This window comes from Coptis chinensis, chromosome 8 (assembly GCF_015680905.1).
Source record: "Coptis chinensis isolate HL-2020 chromosome 8, ASM1568090v1, whole genome shotgun sequence".
Lineage (NCBI taxonomy): Eukaryota > Viridiplantae > Streptophyta > Magnoliopsida > Ranunculales > Ranunculaceae > Coptis > Coptis chinensis.
Genome location: NC_141463.1, coordinates 25,180,377 through 25,199,757, shown reverse-complemented (window position 1 = coordinate 25,199,757; position 19,381 = coordinate 25,180,377). Strand labels below are relative to the sequence as shown.

The 19,381-nt window shown below is 42.1% G+C and overlaps 1 long non-coding RNA gene across 1 annotated transcript; it reads right to left on the bottom strand.

The window, feature by feature from the left end:
• Positions 1 to 12: 12 nt before the first annotated feature.
• On the bottom strand, positions 13 to 11,758 carry LOC147480742 (uncharacterized). The gene is made up of 3 exons (XR_015206046.1): positions 11,613 to 11,758; positions 11,320 to 11,486; positions 13 to 99 (listed from the first exon to the last, which is right to left on the bottom strand). It is a non-coding gene; the product is annotated as an uncharacterized LOC147480742 (long non-coding RNA).
• Between the last annotated feature and the right edge of the window lie 7,623 nt (positions 11,759 to 19,381).

Here is a 19,381-nt window from a genome sequence, read left to right as displayed (position 1 = left end):
GCACTTCCTTACCGGCAAGAACTGCAGTCCCTAATGCGATAATACACCAGAGAGAAAAGAGTTGAATGGAAAAGATCCAACAATTGCCATGTAAACAACCTGCTCGGCAGTAAAATGAATGTAAAAACGTGTTACAAATTGCAAATAATAATTAATAGGATGGCCAACTCGAACCAAATAAAAAAAACTTTGTTATCATTTAACCATTTCTCAGGAAGTGAGATATATATGAAAGTAGTAACATATTTATTACTTTATTAGTAATATTTATATTAAACTAATACTGATCGACCATTTGGACAATTGATCTCCTCATATTTGTGCAGGTCTTGATACAATGACGTTATGAAAAAGGTTTACAACTGTGATCAAATATTGGTCATGCCACCTGTCAAGACATTGTAAAATGATATGCCAACACATGTAATCACCCTCTGGGATTCACCTATATCGTGCACACTGTTTCCTTTTTTCTTTTTTAAGTTTTTCCTTTGATAGATAAAAACAGATTGCATAAGAGCAAATGCACAATGCACAAAAATCAGTGTGTCTATTAAAAGAAAATCGGTTATTGCTTTCCAGGAAAACCAACTTCATGTATTTAAACTTTTTAACACTTTAATATAAAGACAATCAAAACAGAAAACAAAACAAACAACACGAACATGCAAAGTTCCACTCGTTTCTTGTTATTTCCTCCTCACTAACATTCAGTACTCTATTTCCTTACGTATAACTATTTAACTATCAGATTTGTTACAGATAGGCACTAGATATAACAGTCTAAAAGTGAAGTCGTACAATTGAATCGAGCTCAACCTAATCTCTGGAATTTATGATTCAAAAGTCAAAACAATCTAGGCCCCCAGCCCCTCATTGTATCATAAAAATACCTCTAAAAAAAGAAAGTGAATTGTTATGTATGCTGCATTTGACATAGGAATCCCCTTTAATCACTTATCCATCAGCTTTATACAAGACTAGAGGACATCACTGCTTCCACTAATTTCATCTTTATACAAGAATAATGTAAATGTATAAAATAACTAGAATAAACCTTAACAACACCTGACAGCCTTTATCTATTCTAGTGGTATAAGGACAAGTTCGCTTCAAATAGCTAGATGTAGCAACCCTAATTGAAAAGTGCTTCTAGACGAGAAGAGAGAGCAAGAGCTGCAATCTATTCTGCTATTATGCATAGCAGCTGCCTGCCTCTGTCTGCTCTTAGCTTTCTTCTTGGCATGGCTAGCTCCGTAGAATCTCTTGTAGAGAGTAGGAGTGAATGAAGAGCGGAGGAGGAGTGAAAGGAAGTAGAATCCCTTCCTCTAGAGATGAGTTCCCCTTTCCTATTACTTGTTCTCTTTCTTATGCGCCCTGTCCTTCTGAGTCTTGAGTATGCTTTCTTCGAGTAGCCTGTCGTCTTTCTTAAGCGCATTGGTTTGGTAGGTTTAGAGCACGCTAGGCTCTATTATATTAGAATGGATTATATCGATCAGTTAGGGAGAGATGCAGTATATAATCTCTCTTTCCTCTAGGACCCTCCTTATGTATGAGCCGAAGGTATCCCTGCTAGAGGTACTTGCTTCTTCTTTTTGAGGATTCTCAGTTGCCTTTTTTATTTAGATAATAGAAGGCGATTGTAATAAATATATCGTCTGCTTTCGGATATATAAAGCTTGAATGCCTGATAACTAATTAGATCGAGCTAGCCTTATAGCCTTCTTGTTTTCTTGTCTAAGACTATCCTACCTATGATTGAAGACGAAGACAGAGATAACCGTGATTTTCCTTCTATTCTTTATCCTAGTTAGCAAACGCTAAATTTCTGCATTTGCATCTTCTCTGTCTTCTCCTATAGGGCTAGTCCCTTCCTGTGCTAGTAGTTGAATAATGAGGGGAAACCAAGTCCTCTCTTCCTGCCGCAAAGGAAGGCATGGGCTAAGGTAAGGGCAGCCCTTTCAAAATATGAGCTAGGTAGTTCTTAGAGCGGAGGTAGGACTTAATTAAGGCTGAAGTCCGCAGCTCTGAGTATCGCCCGCAGTTAGTTTTGTCCTTGAGCAAGGACAAGGGACCAGGCAGGCACTACTATTGATAAAGAAGGCTGCGTAGCGTAGTGACGTGAACATATGCCCTTTCTATTAGCTGGATGTGCACGCGTATCCTACTTGGGAATAGAAGATAGAGTTAGGATACTATGCCACTAAACAAAACCACATTCACCGGTTGGAGAAGGTGCTTATGCCAAAATGGAATGAGACGCTACTACAGAGATCAGTAGGTCCAGTCCGTCAGTACCTTATATTACAAAAAACCCTTTGGCCAGCTATTCGGCCTAACCACTTAGGCATTCGTGGACCTTGAAAGGCGGTCCAACCGAGAACTAAGAGAAAGGGGCAACCCTCACTCGACAAAAGGCAAAGCAAACTCAATTCAAGAGCGAGGTTTTAGGATCCCCTTCTGGCACGAATGAGAAAGCAGCCAGCAGAGCTGGTAGAACTGGAAAAGCAGCACGCGTGTAAAGAAAAGGGAGTGCTTGCAGACATAAAAACTGGACTTCGTGCATGGGTTTGAGTTCAGTACGAGTACCTCGTAGCCGAGCAACTATTATTAAGAGATCGGAGGGGCGAACCCTTTGCTCAACTTGAAGTAAAAGGAAGGTGCGCACCTATGTCCATCCTAACAAAATAAAACCCCGACTTGGGCAATAGCTGCAGGTTTCATTATCCAGAGGATTCTCTCTCAATAGAAGGAATTGGGGAGTCCGTGCGCGTGAACTATCTTCAGTATTGGCGGAAGCTCTATAAAGGCCAATCTAGGATTGTCCGTTAGTCACTTCTAGTCCTAGTCCCTCACTCTTTCACCAGAATGAAGAACACTCACGAGAATAGCAAATCTTAGTTAGCAAATCTTCTAATGGCAAACGGTAGATTTAATGGAACGAGAAGCGGCTGTTTGCGTGATCGAAGGCAAATCTTTTTTGAGTTCGAGTGGTGGAGAAATGCATCAAAGGAGCGAAGAGGTAGGAATTCTGAGAGAGAGGGAGGGAGGAGTCTTTGTCTGCTCAACCTCGGTCGGAAACGGAAAATGGTTGGGCGGTTTGCTATGTCAATGTTCTTTGGGCTTGATCAAGGCAGGAACATCGGTGGGAAACTCAGATGTCTCTGGACAATAGTTTGGGACCGTCAGACACAATGATAGAGGCGAATTCCTGCAGGTGATGTTTTTCTCAAGAGCTCGTTCAGAGAGAACCAAAACACTATGCTTCCCAGCAGGGAAGGACAACAATGGATGGGCTGGCCGAGGTGCAAAGATATTGAAACTTTTGAACCCCCAATCAAGCGTTGTGGTCTCAACTAATCATGTCTTAAGTAATGGCGAACCACAAGGGCCAAACCTGGAGAGGAGAGACTTAAACCCTACATCTGAATGGCGAGACCTTACAACTCTAGCGTGGGAGGCTGGCGTGCCAACAGTTACAGTGAGATCAATGGGGTCTGTCCTCAACTCTTCATGGTGGACTTTGACAGTGTTATGTTCTTTTTCTAGCAAAGGGACACCGGACTGGGTTTGGGTCAAAAGTAATCTTGAAATAGTTTTCGGCCAAGTTGACTTCAGGATCATGGAAGAAGGAGACGAAGCGCTAGTCTTTTTTCAAGCAGAAAAGGATGTTGAGAGACTTATCAAGATGCCGCATCTTCGGTGTGGCGAAGGAGAAATCATTTTTAGGCGATGGAACCCCGAAGTCGGGAGTGTCAATGAAAATCGCTTGAAGTTGACGGAAGTTTGGCTTTCCTTCTCAGGAGTCCCTATTCACTTAAAAACCAGAGAGATTGCAAAGGCTCTAACTAAAGCATGCGGTAGCTCGATGAACCTAGACGAGAACTCTTTAGATGTGTGCAGAAAGAAGATTCGGGTAAAATCAAAGGTGGGAGATGTGGGGTTAGTTCCTAGAATTATTCGTTTGGAGGAAAGGGGGTATATGTTCCCTATTTGGGTTGAGGTGGAATTAGATGGGGAAAAGGAGGTTGATATACCTAGTTGGCCGGAGTTGGCGAACGTTGGTAGTGTGGTGGCGGAGAATGACACCGGAGAGGGAGCAGGAGATCAGGATGATGTGTACAGGAATATAGCTAGCAGTCCAGGTGGCAGCCATACACTGGACGCATCAGGTAGTCTGTTGGGCATCGCGGTAAATGCTCAGAATTCAAATTTTGAATTGGGGATACAGTCGCAGGAGCATCCTTTAGCTGTACAAGATGGTGACATCCCTCTAGTTGGTGATTGTCAGCATCACGTTCTGGCAGAGTGTGAGGCAAGGGATATTGAGATGAGCAGTACAGAACAACCTCAGAACTGTGTACCAGGGTGTGATAATGTAGTTAGTGAACAGGTGGCAGAACATGATAATATTGGGAGTGAACAGGTGGCAAAACAGGGTAATGTTGAGGTGGCCACACATTCTGTACCTCAAATAGTCCAGCTAGAACACGAGTCTTTAATTGTAGCACAAAACAGAAAGTATGGGGCCCATAGAACAAGGGGGAGGAGACATCTTTCGGTGGTCAAAAAGAAGCCCATATGGGTAAGGGTAGGAGATCTCAGTCAGTGGGTGCATATGGGCTTCTACCGTGGCCTAACAAATTTAATTGGAGAATGGGTATTTCTACTGCTTACAAAGGTAGGGGTAGGCCTGCGAATCCAGCCCACCATAGAAAGAGAATGGAGGTAACAGATCCAGGCCCATCTTTGAGTCTTAATGAATCTGTCTCTTCGATCAATGGAGCAGATAATGCTCTTCCATGCCGTGAGCCGATTGAGGAACAACCTATAGAAGCTCCCAACGACGCTTTAAGTATGGGAAATGCTAGTAACTTGTATAGGTGTCAAAATCCAGGAGATGTGAGCGATTGGATTAGATTTATGGTGATTCCTCTTGCCGTAAATCTCGGTATTTCTACTTGGTCGGGCAGAACTGGTCTAGAAAAACTGTTTGGGGAGTTGCACGACAGCAGCAATGGTGGCATTGGACATGTTGTGGTGGACAGGGATGACGTAGGAGGTCAGGATTTGACTATGGCGGGGGATAATGTAGGTACCCATGTCGATTAAATTTGTGTCTTGGAATTTAAGGGGTCTTAATCGGAAACGATGAAACATGCAATAACTTAAGGTTACTGATAAGGAATCATAACCCTGTAATGTTATTATTACAAGAGACCAAACTGGGGGAGGGACAACATTCTGTTCTTGGGGATTTGTGGAGACAGCCATGGGAGTATGCATGTGTTCCAGCAATGGGTTTAAGTGGATTGTCAGGGGGAATTATGGTGGCATGGAATTCAGACTTAGTTGAAGTTACAGACAGCTTGTTTGGGGCATACTCATTATCTGTGAAGTGCAATCTTAAATCAAACGGATTTTCTTGGCTCATGACTAGGGTCTATGGTCCAAATGATGATAGTAGTCGCACCCATTTCCTGAATGAGCTGGAAGATATAAAGAGTGGTCTGAGTTACCATGGTGTATCGGTGGTGACTTTAATATTATCTGGTTTAGTCATGAAAAAGTGGTGGGAGTAGACTTACGAAATTTATCGTAAGTTTGATGATTTTGTTTCTAAGGCCTGCTTGGTCGACTATCCTTTAAATGGGGCCTTGTATACATGGGGGATAATAGAAGTTTGAGTAGGATAGATAGGTTCCTTGCTTGATGGAATGGGATGAACAATTTCCTCAAGCTAAGGAAATTGCCTATCCTAAATATATGTCGACCACGGGTTATCTTGTTGGATTCTTGGTCGGTCGACAAAGAGGACCTTTACCGTTTCGTTTTCGAGCTTATGTGGTTTGAAAATGAGAATTTAATGCATTTGATTGATGAGTGGTGGTCTTCTTTTGCTTTTGAGGGTCCTCCAAGCTTTGTGTGGTGGTGCAAGATAAAAGAACTCAAGAAAAAATTAAGGGTGTGGAACAAAGAAATATTCGGCAAGGTGGACTTGCTTATCAAATCTAAATCTCAAGAGATTGATGAGCTTGACAAAAAAGAGGAAACATCTACACTATCACTAGATGAAGAAAGTGTGCTGCGTGTCTTGGAGTGAAATTTGAGAAGTCTCATGAGGAAGAATGAAATATCTTTGGAGCGAGAAGTCTAGAACTTCGGTCATTTAAAGAAGGTGAAGATAATACTAGCTATTTTTCATAAGTTTGCTAACGCGAGAAGAAGAGTTAACAGTATAAACCGTTTGGTTATTGGGAACGAGGAAGTTAGTGATGAAACAGCCATTCGAGATCATATAGTTGAGTTCTATGAAGCACTTTATTCAGAAGATCCGCTAGTGAGGCCCGAGATGGAAGGAATGGAATTTAGCAAAGTTTCTGAAGAGCAATCAGTCGGTATTGAAGTCCCAATTGATGAAACTGAGATATTGGCTGCAATTAATGAATTGGGTGGGGAGAGAGCTCCAGGGCCAGATGGTTTCCAAATGACTGTATTTCGGAAGTGTTGGCAAACATTTCGGGTAGATTTTATGGCTGTTGTAACTGAATTTCAGGAGCTTACGTCTATGGACAGAAGAAACAACTCAACTTTCATTACCTTAATCCCTAAAAAGGAGGGTGCATTATCTGTTGGTGACTATAGACCAATTAGCTTGGTCGGTGGTATTTATAAGGTAATATCCAAAGTTTTGGCTACACGGATTAAGGCAGTTTTACCGACAATTGTGTCGTGTGTGCAAAGTGCATTCATTGGTGGTAGACAGATATTGGATGGCCCTCTTGTTGCACATGAGTGTATCGACGCCCGTCTTAGAATGAAGGAGTGAGGCAAATTATTAAAGGTGGATATAACCAAAGCATACGATTGTGTTAACTGGGATTTTCTCGATTACTTGATGAGAAGGATGGGGTTTGGTGATAAATTCCGAGGGTGGATCAGATTGAGTACCTCTTGGCCTCTTTTTACGTGCTCATCGAAGGTTAAACTACGGGGGTACTTTAGAAAGCCCGGCGAGGGTTTGAGGCAAGGAGACCCAATATCTCCGTTCTTGTTCAATATTGTGATGGAGGCTCTCGGCCCGTTTAGCCTTAAAAGCTATGGACACAGGATATATGAAAGGCTTTAAACCAACTTCTACTGGTTCGGAGGTGGGCATTCTACAGAGTTTGCCGACGATACTCTGTTTATGATAGATGCTTCATTGTCTCAACTTTTGGTTGTCAAAGCGGTACTTCTGATTTTTGAGGCGTTGTCAGGCCTCAAGGCTAATATGACGAAGACCAATTTGTATGAAGTGGGTAAGGCTGATAACCTGGAAGAGTTGGCTCGAATTATGGGATGTGGTATTGGTACTCTGCCTTGTCGATACTTGGGATTACCTCTCGGTGCATCGTACAAGAATAAGAAGATATGGGATCCCGTGATAGAAATCGTTCAAAGAAGAATGGGTGGGTGGCAGAGGAAACTTCTTTCTAAAGGTGCGAGATTGATACTTATGCAAAGTGTGTTAGCTAATTTGCCTGTTTACTACATGTCCTTGCTTACGATCCCGGTTAGTGTGGCTGAGGGAATCGAAAGAAGGGTTAGAGATTTTCTTTGGGGTTCCACAGAAGTTAAAAGGAAGTACCATTTAATGAAGTGGAAGATTGTATGCACACCCAAGGAGAGTGGTGGTCTTGGCTACCGCAACCTTGTGACAATGAACAAAACTCTTTTGGGACGTTGGTTGTGGAAATATGGAAATGAGGTCAATCCTTTATGGAAGAGGGTGATTGTTGCGAAAATCACGGAGTTAGTAGGTATGGTGGATGGCCTAACCGGGTTACACACTCACATGGTGTATGTCTGCGAAAGGAATTCTCCATGACTCTCTCGACTTTAAACGGCATATCCTTTGTCTTGGGAATGGTAATAGCATTCGATTTTGGTCGGACCGATGGATTGGTCTTTGAACCGCCACGGGTGAAGTTTCCTTTCATTTTTCAGGCTTCAAGTTTGAAGAAGCGGCATGGTCGAGTGAGTTTGGCGGTATGGATTCGACTAGTATCTCTTGGAATCTTCATCTCGGGGAGAGCTAGCAATGGTAGGAAATGCAACAATATGCAGAATTTACTGCTATGTTAGGCAACATTGTCTTAACGGATCAACGGGACTCGTGGTGTTGGCGTTTGACTAATAATGGTGTTTTCTACATTAGTTCCTTCTATGGCCTTGATGGGAAGTATGCGGCAATGCTCACGGCGTTACAAGCTTCCCACAAAGTTGGTGCGGGCCAGTCCTCATTCCACTTAAAGTCAAGTTCTTCTTTTGGGTAGCGATTGCATGGACGAACTTTAATGACAAACTCCCTTATTAAGTAGAGGAATGGACATCTCCCCTATATGCTCTATGTGTCAAACCTCTCACGAGAATATTTTTCACCTTTTTTCATTTGCTCTTTTTTGCTGGAATTGTGGGCGCTTATGATGCAGCGGTATGCATTGCATTTCCTCGGATAGCTCGGGTAGATTCTTTGGAAGAATGGCTAGTGGCATGGCCTAAGCTCAGAGGAGTCTTGGCTTGCTAAGGTATGGAGAATGACTCCATGCGCGGTGATTTGGGTATTGTGGAAATCAATAAACAATAGAGTTTTCAGAAACAAGTGTACTACAGCTGAAAGAGCTTGTGTGGAAGTGAAGGCTTTCTTATGGTATTGGTCATCGGCAACACTATAAAGGAAGAACTACAGGTTCAGGGACTTGGTGTTTAACTGGCAGGGGATCATAAATAGTTCTTTGTAACTGGTGGAGTGATATCCTTCAGGTTGGAGTATTCTTCTAGTTGGTGTAGCTCTTTGTTTCTTTCATGTTTGTGCTAAGGGTGATCCTCTCTGTCACCATATAGTACATCAAGACTGTTGATTTGTGTGGTAAGTATATGTAGGTATGTAATTGATCCCTTCCATTAATAAAATTCAATTATCAAAAAAAAAAAAGCTCTATAACCATCCCCAAAGAGAGGAAGTCAAAGATAGCTACTAACAGAGGCTCAAAGCAGATAAGAAATCGGAAGAGACAGGCCAAAAGGAAGATCAGAGGTCTAAGGAGGCTCGAGAGACCTCTCGTCCTAGCAACCCGATCACTCACTAATAGCTACTACCTGGAAGAGAGGAATTATTAAACCTAGCACTGACTCTCGTCTGGAATGGGAGGCGGGTTGAATAAGTCCTTATGGAGCTGGGAGCCCAGTTAAGTCAGATTATTTCCTGGAACAAACCAACTCCATAAGGAAGGGAAGGCTAAGAAAAACAAAAAAGGCATATGCTTTTGTCTCGGCGGATGAAACAGCATATTTAGATGCAGCAGATGGGGATTGCTGAAGCGGAGGACTACTTGGCTTTAGTTTTAGCAGCGTATGATTTGGCCTCTACGGATGCAGAGAAATCGAATCCCGAAAGGAATGAAAAACGGAGCCAGACATGAATGGAAGGGTGGGTTAAAGACCGATAGGAACAGAAACTGGTCCCAGGGACAGATGGGAGAATGACCAGTTAGCTAAGTGTGAAATAAGAGGCTATGAAGCGTAGCATTATTCCAGGTCAGCTTCTCCATTCTTCTTTCCAACCGGGTGGGCTCACCTCAATTCAGATATAGGGTACCTTTCGGACCTAACACCACAAACCATCTTTGTTTGTTTTACGATATGATATGCTTTGGCCGAGATGTCCGAGAGGTGCCAGGGGGCTTTGTCTTGTATTCTCTCTCATAGTCCATTCTTTCAAGAATGAATACGCCCCCTCAATAGAAGGCCTGTCGGCTTGGCTTCCATTAGCGTGTACTTGATACGAAATCTTTCTTCTAGTGGCTCAGTGACCTTCCCAATCCAATCATCAGTTCTATCTACTCCAAGTGGTTATCTTTTTTGAGACCCGATCGATGGAGTTCTATTCTGCCCATTCCTCTGATCCAAGAGTAGAAGACTATGCCGTGGCCTCTCTGAACGCTTTTTCTTTCTAGACTCCTTCAGTTCCTTGACACTGGCATTCCGGCCTAACGTCAAGAGCTGCTCGATCTTTGGTTAGAAGATCTCCCTTACCCCCCGCTCTAACCGAACCACCCCCGCCCAGGCTGCCGATTACTTATCCGCAGAATTCCCAGAGCTCTGCTAACGCAATGATCGGGTTTTTTTACCAACTGCAACCAGAAGCTATGGACGAGAGTCATCATCGAAGCCTTTGTCCACACGGGTCCTTCGCTTATTTTCTTCACAGCTGCACATATGGATCCCTTTCGCTGTCCTTATAGGGTTCTTGCATACTTATACTTTCTATTATGTCTCGAGCCAAGCGTTCATCCCGCCGAGCCCCCTAGGTTGTCTATGCAAATGCCCAATCGTTCTTTACCGGGGCCTGTCACCAAGAAGCAGACTTCTCTTGTGGGATTGGCCGTACCGGCTTCCCACTTGATGCAAAGACCATCTAAGTCAATAGATATGGGGCAAGAAAGAAAGCGAGTCGCTAGTTTTCTAGTCTGGAGTCTTGTAAAAAAGGGTTCCACCTCAAGCTACAGGTTCTTCTGGTAGACAAGGCCCGCGCGCCACGCAAACCAGATCACTCTAGTCCGCACTATTACGTCATTCTCGGTCAGTGGCACAAGCAACAAAGATTTTCGCTACAAGTGCACCTAGAGCGCTCTGCAACCAAAGGCCCTGTTGCTTTGCCGGCCAGCCTTGTCCCCTGAGCCTAACCGAACCTAGATTGATGAAGGAGCACAGGAATGAGCCATAGGGAGTCTTCCCTGCTTGCTTCAGTCAACATAGCACCCCTTAGGGACTGTCTTGGGGGGGGGCGAAGCCTCAATATCTTCGTGCCTGATGCCCAAAGCTTGGACTATGCCACCGCTAGGACTATTTTAAAGACGAACTCTTCCTATGATCCCTCCTCAAGACTAGAGGACATTTTAACCTTAATAATTGTGTTCTGTTGCCCAGAAGCACATCTTCTCCAAAAAATCACTGCAATGTGATAACCCGTGAATAAGAGCAGAAACAAGGGCCTTCAACTAACTCAACAGAAGCAACCACAAATATGTTTCATGATGAATAACAAATCTGCTATCGGTATCCTTATCCTACATTTTTCCACTTTACAGCTACCTTGAGCTCTTCACAAATTGAATTAAGTCTCCTAAGTGCTCCATCAAATCTTTGTGTCTTATTTCCATCTAACCCATTTAAGTTTAAAAAATTTGGTACACTTATTATCAATTAAAATAACACACATAATTTAGAATCCAATTCATAAATCTGACTGCCTAACATATAAAATGGAAGTTATACCTGAATGACAGCAGTAAGAATATAAGGACCTTCAGATTGGTGGGTGTAGCCACGTAAGCAGATCGGAGGGATTGGAAAAGAGCTTGCGCATCTTTCTTTCTTCTCTCTCGCTGTTTTTTGTGCTACGGGCTGAATCAGAACCAAATTAAGGTAACAGATAGTTGGGCCTGAAAAGGACAAAGCCCAATATTAGTGAAAAAAGCCCAAATTCAGTTTCCAAGACATTTTGTCTTGATCAATAAGATCAGACACATAACATCACAAAGTCTAGGGCCAACAGGTTTAATTATGACCTCGATCTTCTGACTTCTTCCAGATAAAGATCAAGCACAACCTCTCTTGAGTATTCATTCGTCACACCATATTTGATCAAAATGCTTAGTTGCTAAGTCTAGCTGCAACAACGAAACAAGGATTTTTTTAAGTTTTTTTAGTTGTTAATTCTATCTATGTATCACCTTGATAACCTTGATTGACTCTATGGAGTTTAATTTAGTATAAGCATGTTTAGGAAGCTAATGCGTGTAGAAAGGTTTCTTTTTCATGGACGGCATTATTAGAAGTCGATTCCTATTTGTTTTAGGATTTCTATTAACATAGATAGCAACAATATGTGGATTAGGATTAGAACTTGTAAACTCTATATAAACAAGTGTAAACGTAGAAATCAATCAAGTAAATATTCTCTCAAATCTATCTCTCTCTAATTTATTACTTAATTGGATCCAAACCCTAACCAGTATTCTAAGCTTCTCACTCCTCTCAATTCTCAATGACCGACAACTCAAACACCAATAATGACTCTCCTTGGATGATCCTTTCTTTGTACACCACTCGGATAGCCCCTACGGCTGTTTTTGTATCTCCTCTATTATCCGTGTCAATTATCCGACATGGTTACCGGGTCACTACGCACCTCCCACTACTCCCCAAAGAGAACGCCAAGTGGTCGCGATGTGATGATCTTTTTGCTTCATGGATTTTTAATTACATTTATTCCAGACCCGGATATCCGTGGAAGCATCCTCTATGCCACTCTGCATCCAATCTGGAAAGATCTAGGTGACCCGTTTTTTCACAAATTAACGCACCCCAAGGTCTTTTAGGCCAAGGATTTCACTCTTCTCAAACAAGACAACCGTCCAGTATCTGTTTACTTCACTTTGCTTAAATCTTTATGGGATGAATTAAGTTCTTTGTCAACTATGCCTGCTTGTACTTGTGGTCATGCATCTATTTTTACCAAAGAGATTGAAGATAGTCATTCTATGAAATTCATGCAAGGCCTCGATGATTGTTTTACATCCATTGTGATCAAATTCTCTTAATGATATGGATCATTTTTCCTCATTATGTCTAATTCTCCGATGACCATGTTCTATGGCAATCAAGCCCTACATATCTTTTAGAATCCAGTTTTCCATGAATGAAGCGAAGCACATCAAACCGGATCGTCATTTCTTCTGAAAAGATACAAGCCAAGTTATTATCTCCCGTTCGTTCCATCCTCGGATCGGTTAGTCGACACCTTCACTAAACCTCTCGGCAATGACACCTTTATGAGATTAATTCGCAAGTTGGGAGTTCTTGACATTCACTCTCCAACTTGAGGGGAGTATTGGAAGTCGAGGCGTGCCGCCCTCTACTTTAGTACAACTAGAAGCGGCGCTTTTATTATTCAATAAACAACTCTCTTAGAACTTGTACAATTTGTTTCCTATTTGTTTTAGGATTTCTATTAGCGTAGATAGCAATTAGAACTTTGTTTAGGGGGCCGATTGCCTTGAGCATACTGGATAGAGGTGAATAGTATTTCACTAATTTGGGGCTAGAGTAGAGAGTTTACTGGTATAATATGTTATAACAAGTTTTTTAACATAACTTATTGCAGCTAGTCAGCTAGATGAGAGTGAGAGAGAAAAGCAAGTGAAATAACTCTTAGCAAAGTTTTTTTTATATGTAACTAGCAAAGTCGACGTAGGGATGTAGCAACACTCTAAAATTGAGTAAGTGATGCTAAATATTCACAAATCCAAATGTGACGTGCGGTTTATTTGAAAGTAAAATTATGGTATTAAAAATTAGAAATTTAGTAATAATTAAAAGGGGGAGAATTCAAAAACTATATTGCCATTAATCAGAAAGAATTGAACATTTATTTGATAAAGAAAAATTATACAATTTAGATATTATAATGTCAAAACCTGTACGGGCTCGCTACATTGAAAAAAATAAACTGAAAATGCTTCAAGGTGTAATAATTATAATGTCTTTTTGACTACATATTATGAAAGAACTAGCCATTTGGCCCGAGCCTATGGTGATTTACTACATAGATGGCTAATTACAAATTGTTAACTTCCTATAATGCTATAAGTCTACTATCATGTGGAGAAAAACTATAAAAGATTAACATTGAAAGTAAAAGTTATTTTTTAAGTGAAAATTTTATTGATAATGGTAACGAGTTTTACAAATAATTAGGACAAACGTGCAACAAGTCATTAGCAAGTCCTTTCTGAATTTTTTTTTTTTTTTATTTATTTAAGTGGAAATTTTATTGATAATCACATGAGGAATTTTACAAATAATTAGGACAAGCGTGCAACAAAGTAGCGCCCTAAGTCCTTTTCTGAATAGCAAATCCTATTATTCTTCTAAAACAAACTCGTTAGACCCAATCATTCATAACGTTATCGTCCATAACTTTCTCGAAGTCTCTTGAAGCTCAATGACTGTTGTTCAAGAAACCGAAAGTGTCGAAACTAAATGGAATGAAACAATGCTGGTTAGTCGTGCAAGCTTCCTCATGCTTCTCCATCTTCCCTGTCGATGCTCTTTTAGCTGCTTCTCCCACCTCAAAGACTCCATTCCCAAGCCCTACTAACGGAGAGGCGTTACTACATCAACACATGCATGTCTCCCTCGGACCCAACTGTATATGAATACATTCGCGGGCGGCGTCAATCTGCCCTCATTAGGATCGGTAAGAAAGTTAACGAGAGCCTCTTTCTTCACTTGTACCCCTTGACCTCCAAAATGCATCACACAAAATGTCTCTAACATGATCATATCTGTATTTAAAACCAGGAAAATGTCTACAATGTGCTGCATGGTCCCCAAAAGCATCTAATCTACTTTTTTTGCATACAGGACAAAGACCCCCGTCGAGGTAATGAGAGGAATCATAAGACGGTGCACGAGAATGGCACGATACTCCACCTTGTGACATCATCGTCCCCATCCTTCCATCGAATAACAAGTAGAAAATCTTTTGCATGTTCCGACCGCAAGCATCCAATGATCCTTTTCGAAGTTGAGAACTCAAACTCCCTTTCAAAGACTAGCAACAATTCTTCGCAGAAAGCTTCCACCAAAACTTTTGTGGTTTTTGAGGGGACCAGTAACATTCACGCCGTGAGAATCAAAGTCAAAATCGGAAGACAGAGACGCCAATGCACCGGTAGCATCACCAAGGATCTCACCCATAGGCACGGGACCACAACTCCTAAGAATGTGGTTTCTGAAGCTCAAGTCTGAAAATGGGAGGCCACAAAAGCAAAAGCAGAGACATCAGAGGCACAATAGATACCTAACCCACCAAGGCACAATGGAAGCGTCGCTAAACGCCACTGCAAATCACCGGCCGGGACCGCCGAAACTATAATGCCTGCGGAACCATGCGAATGTCTTTGTCAAAGGTCTTAGCTGCCTCCCTAAAAAAAGTGGTGGACAAGTACTAACTGCAAAACCAACTTGGAGAGCCCAACACAAGCTCGTAAAAGTGCTAACTCACACTGTGGATCCTCCATGCACTAAATGGTCCATCGGGTCATAGCCTTTTCGACACACTTATGAGCAAGACTCATGACAAACGAAGAATCAGTGCTAACTGCCCCTCCAAGCAATCTGACCCCATGCGGAGGACAGGATAAATCTGAAGGAAAGAGACTGGGAGTGGAACGACGCGGATCCAGTGATGGCCAAAATATCTCAATCTTGGCCACATTAAGAACCAACCCATAAGAAGGCCCTTCTTCCTGAATGATACGCAGAGCTGCCGCCACTTGTTCTGTATCCCCAACTAGAGTCCCATCATCTAAGTACCAAGCCTGGAGCAATAATTGACAACTTGACTGGATCTATAGAATCAGAGGGTGCAACACCGATGTCTAGAAGGGACCCAAAGGATCACCTTGCTGAACCCCATAGAGCGGAATATATGTAATCATCCCCTAAGTATAATCTTGCGGTGACAATACAAATACCACCCCGAGGGAAATAATGGGACGGCGAATGCGAACCTCTCTCAACATAGTGGTCCGATCCACCATATTAAAGGCATTCTTGAAAATCTACTAGCAACATAGAAAGATATGTATTGTCACCAAGTTAGCATATATCATGCGATTAACAGCATGCAAAATTGTCTACGCTCCACCGGGGACACCGACCCCATCTTGGAAATCCTATAAATACCTACCACCTCTTTGGAAACCCCCTTCATTGCAATTTTGGAAACAAGGCGTGCGCCAACCATACCCACCCACGACTATCGAACGAATGCTATTATCCGCTTAAGAAGTGGAGTGAGCGGAGCACTTTCGCTATGAATTCCGCTCTGCGCTTACTGCGGACATTGCCCTGGAACCACTGATTCACCACGAAGCTAAGGCATCTAACAAGTTAGGCGATATAGGCAGCTGCGGCCTCCACTCATGGCATCTAACAAGTGCTGAGCACAGAGACCATCACGACCACAAGAAGTACCTTTCGGAAACGACTTAATACATGACAATAAGGTGTCTCTCTCTACTAATAAAGGGGCTCGGCCAAAAGAACCGTTGGTCTCACAGTGGTTTAATGCAATAGCGATCGGTGTTTCTCCTTTAATGCATGTCACCGGTCTGCTGATATGGAGGCAACCCCTGATGATGATAACACTTGTACCGCTGCAGCAAAATGTCCATCGGCAATTTTCTGTAAGCATCGACGCACATTCTGAGTGGGAACAGATTTCCTGGTTGACTGGATTGAAGGAGGCTCTATTACAGACTCTAAAAGGCGAAACATCCCACCAGGCTCATTCCATGTCATCAAAGCATGGAGAATCTGTTTTTGCTGAAGGTTTTTTCTAGTACCAGAACGACATTCCCGATGATTACGTGGTTGAAAAACTTGCGAGTACTGTGTAGAAGAAGGAGAGACGAACCAGGGCATAACCGAACCAGGATCACCCGTAATATCCCGATTTGCAGATTTCACGACACCGAAAAGCCAAACGACAAACCGCGTGGTATACATTTCCACAAGGATGGAAAGGTATCACGGAATGCACTATCAAGTAACGCGTCTCATCAAGATGTGAAACCTCACCAAGCTGATTAGGGGTATCACTTTATCCTCGTTATTGTCGTGAGTGTAAGGTCCGTAGTGTTGGGCTTAGAGGGTTGTGTGGTATGCCCACAATAACACATGCGGGTTCTCCACTCTCCATCAAAGTAGGCGGTTCTATGGTATCATCTGGATGACGACACGATATCCCAATTGCATGGATGCAAAGACAAATGCCACAAATCCATTTGTCTAATGAATTTAAGGAGTTCTCTAGTGACAAATACAGTTCACAATCATCCTTAATCTCATCTTGTACCCTATCGATACTCAACTGGCAATCCAAATATTGTTTATCGAAATGTGTGAAAATGTAGGGAACAGTAAACCCATTACCGTTCACTCCATTGGTGCATCCATGACGATCCCGAAAAGGACAATTGACACGTTTCTTAGGGGGTGGGGCACAAACCACCGAAGAAATAGTCGGTAGAGAGACCTTTTTTCCCTCTCATAGCCAAATCCCGCAGCCAGGTAAACAAATCCCAAACCAAACAAACCCCAAACTATACATATCCCATACCCCAAAAACCCGTCGAATAACAACACACAGAACCCAATACAGACAAATCCCAAAACCAGTCAACAAACAAATCCAAAACCAAATCTTTGTTCCGGTAACAAAATTCTAAACACCAACCACCAGTGAGTACACTGTTGCCCTATTGCTGACGGAGTATGTGACAGTGCTATGGCAAAGATGCTGACGGTGATGAGTGATAGTTCTACGGAAAGCTTTGTTTTGTTGTTTTTTTTTGTGACAGTAATGAGTAATGATGGTGGTGACGGTGGGTAACATGGTAACGATAATGATAATGATGGTGGCTGGTGGGGTTGGGTTTTAATATGTTGGATGAAGAAGTGGTGGCGAGCAAGTGGTGCACGTTGGGAGGGCAGCGTGTGGTGTTGCGGGTCGGGTTTCAATTTGGTGGATGAAGTGGTGGCGAGTGGGTGGTGCCGCGGTGGGAGGCGGTGTGGTGCCGCACCGCCGTCGGGTTGGGATTTTGGTTTGGTGGTTGTGGTGATAGTGAGGTGAAGGACCGGTGGTGGCGGGTGAGGGCGGTGATCCGGGAAGAAGGGTTTAAAACCGGTGGAGATGGTGGATTGGGTTTTGGATAAGTGGAGATGGTGGAGGATTGGTGGTGGCGGTGGCGGTGGCGGCACCAAGTTAGTGTTGGTGGAAGGAGACGGCGGTGGAGTGGAGTGAGGTCTTGGCACAAGAGGTGCGGCGTGGAGAAGAAAACGTGAACAACGGCGTGGCAGCACCAAGTTTTTTTTTTTTGTTTTGTTTTTTTTTTGGGTTCGTTTGTTCAAGAATTAAGAGTGAAAGAAAGGAAAGAGAGTTTAGGGGTTTGTTATGGGTTATTATAATTATACAAATTCATCGGTTATGCTTTGGGCCTTTGACTATTTGTTTTAGTCTCATAAACTCATCAAACATTCAAAGACACATTTGTCCATCTTTAATGGTTTTAGACTCAAAATAAATAATAAATGATAATTTTGTAAGGGCAAAAAGAGAAGCTAAGCAAAAAAAAAATATTGGCTTATTGGAATATTTTTTATTAGTTTTTTTTTTTTCATACTATTTTTTTTTATTATTATAATCTCACTATAGTTGTGAAAATTTTGGGGTACGGTAGTGGAAGTTTGTAAAAAATGTGTATATGTGTGGGCAAGTCCTTATAGTTTGAAGATTTTTCAAGGCAATTAGTTATGTAGTAGTGGAGTTTTTCTAATCTCAATGGATGCGACCGGCCACACGTGCCCCCCTATATACATCTATGGCGGTGATTTCTTCTTCCCTTTTCCCTTTAGTTCATAGCCATTTCTTTTTCCTTAGTTCCCTTTCTTGATTTCTTCGGTTTCTTTTCCTCAATTCTTTGTTTCTTCTTATTTTACCTCATCTACATCATCATCCATCATCTTATTGTCTCCACTTCCCTCCATTTATTGGAAATGAGGTTTGGGGCATTTTCGATTTCAAACAGTTCAGTCTCTTTCGCAGAAGGGAGTGACTGAACACAAGGAGTTTCTTATGTGTCGTGCTATATCATTCATCTTCGACGTGTGATTAGAATTTTCCAGAAAGGGAGCATGGGAGAGGGTTCGAAAGAAAATGGCAGTGGCTCCTCATCTCCTCAACTTGGAGAGAAGTCAACTTCTTAGCAGATGCATGCGCTAGAATGGGGGCGTCTCTTCTTAAAGGCTTCAAGTAATGGTGGAACTATAGAGCAGATTTCATATCAAAGCTCGAAGACCAAAACACAACCTATTTTAGATTCGCACCTTAACAATGTAATGAGGAGACTTGCACAATAGTGCCTCCAGTTCTAATGATTCTTTCATTGTAACCGTTTCTTTTGCTTAATATAAATTATCCTTTGCAAAAATTAAAAAAAAATCCAGATACAGAAGCGAAATCTCTAAAGCCTCTGTACTGTTTCAACCTAGAATGCCCATTTTTATGGCAAATGTGTTAACGAAACCCAAATATTAAGCTATTGCAACTTTAAAATTTGGATATATGCTACTGTTTATTAAGCATAAGTATTTGAAGTTGTTTATCGAAAGTATTTAGTTTAACGAAAAAAAAAAACAAGTATTTGAAGTTGTTTATTATTGCAATTGTGTTTGTCTAACCTCATAAGGTTGGTAGAGTTGTTTA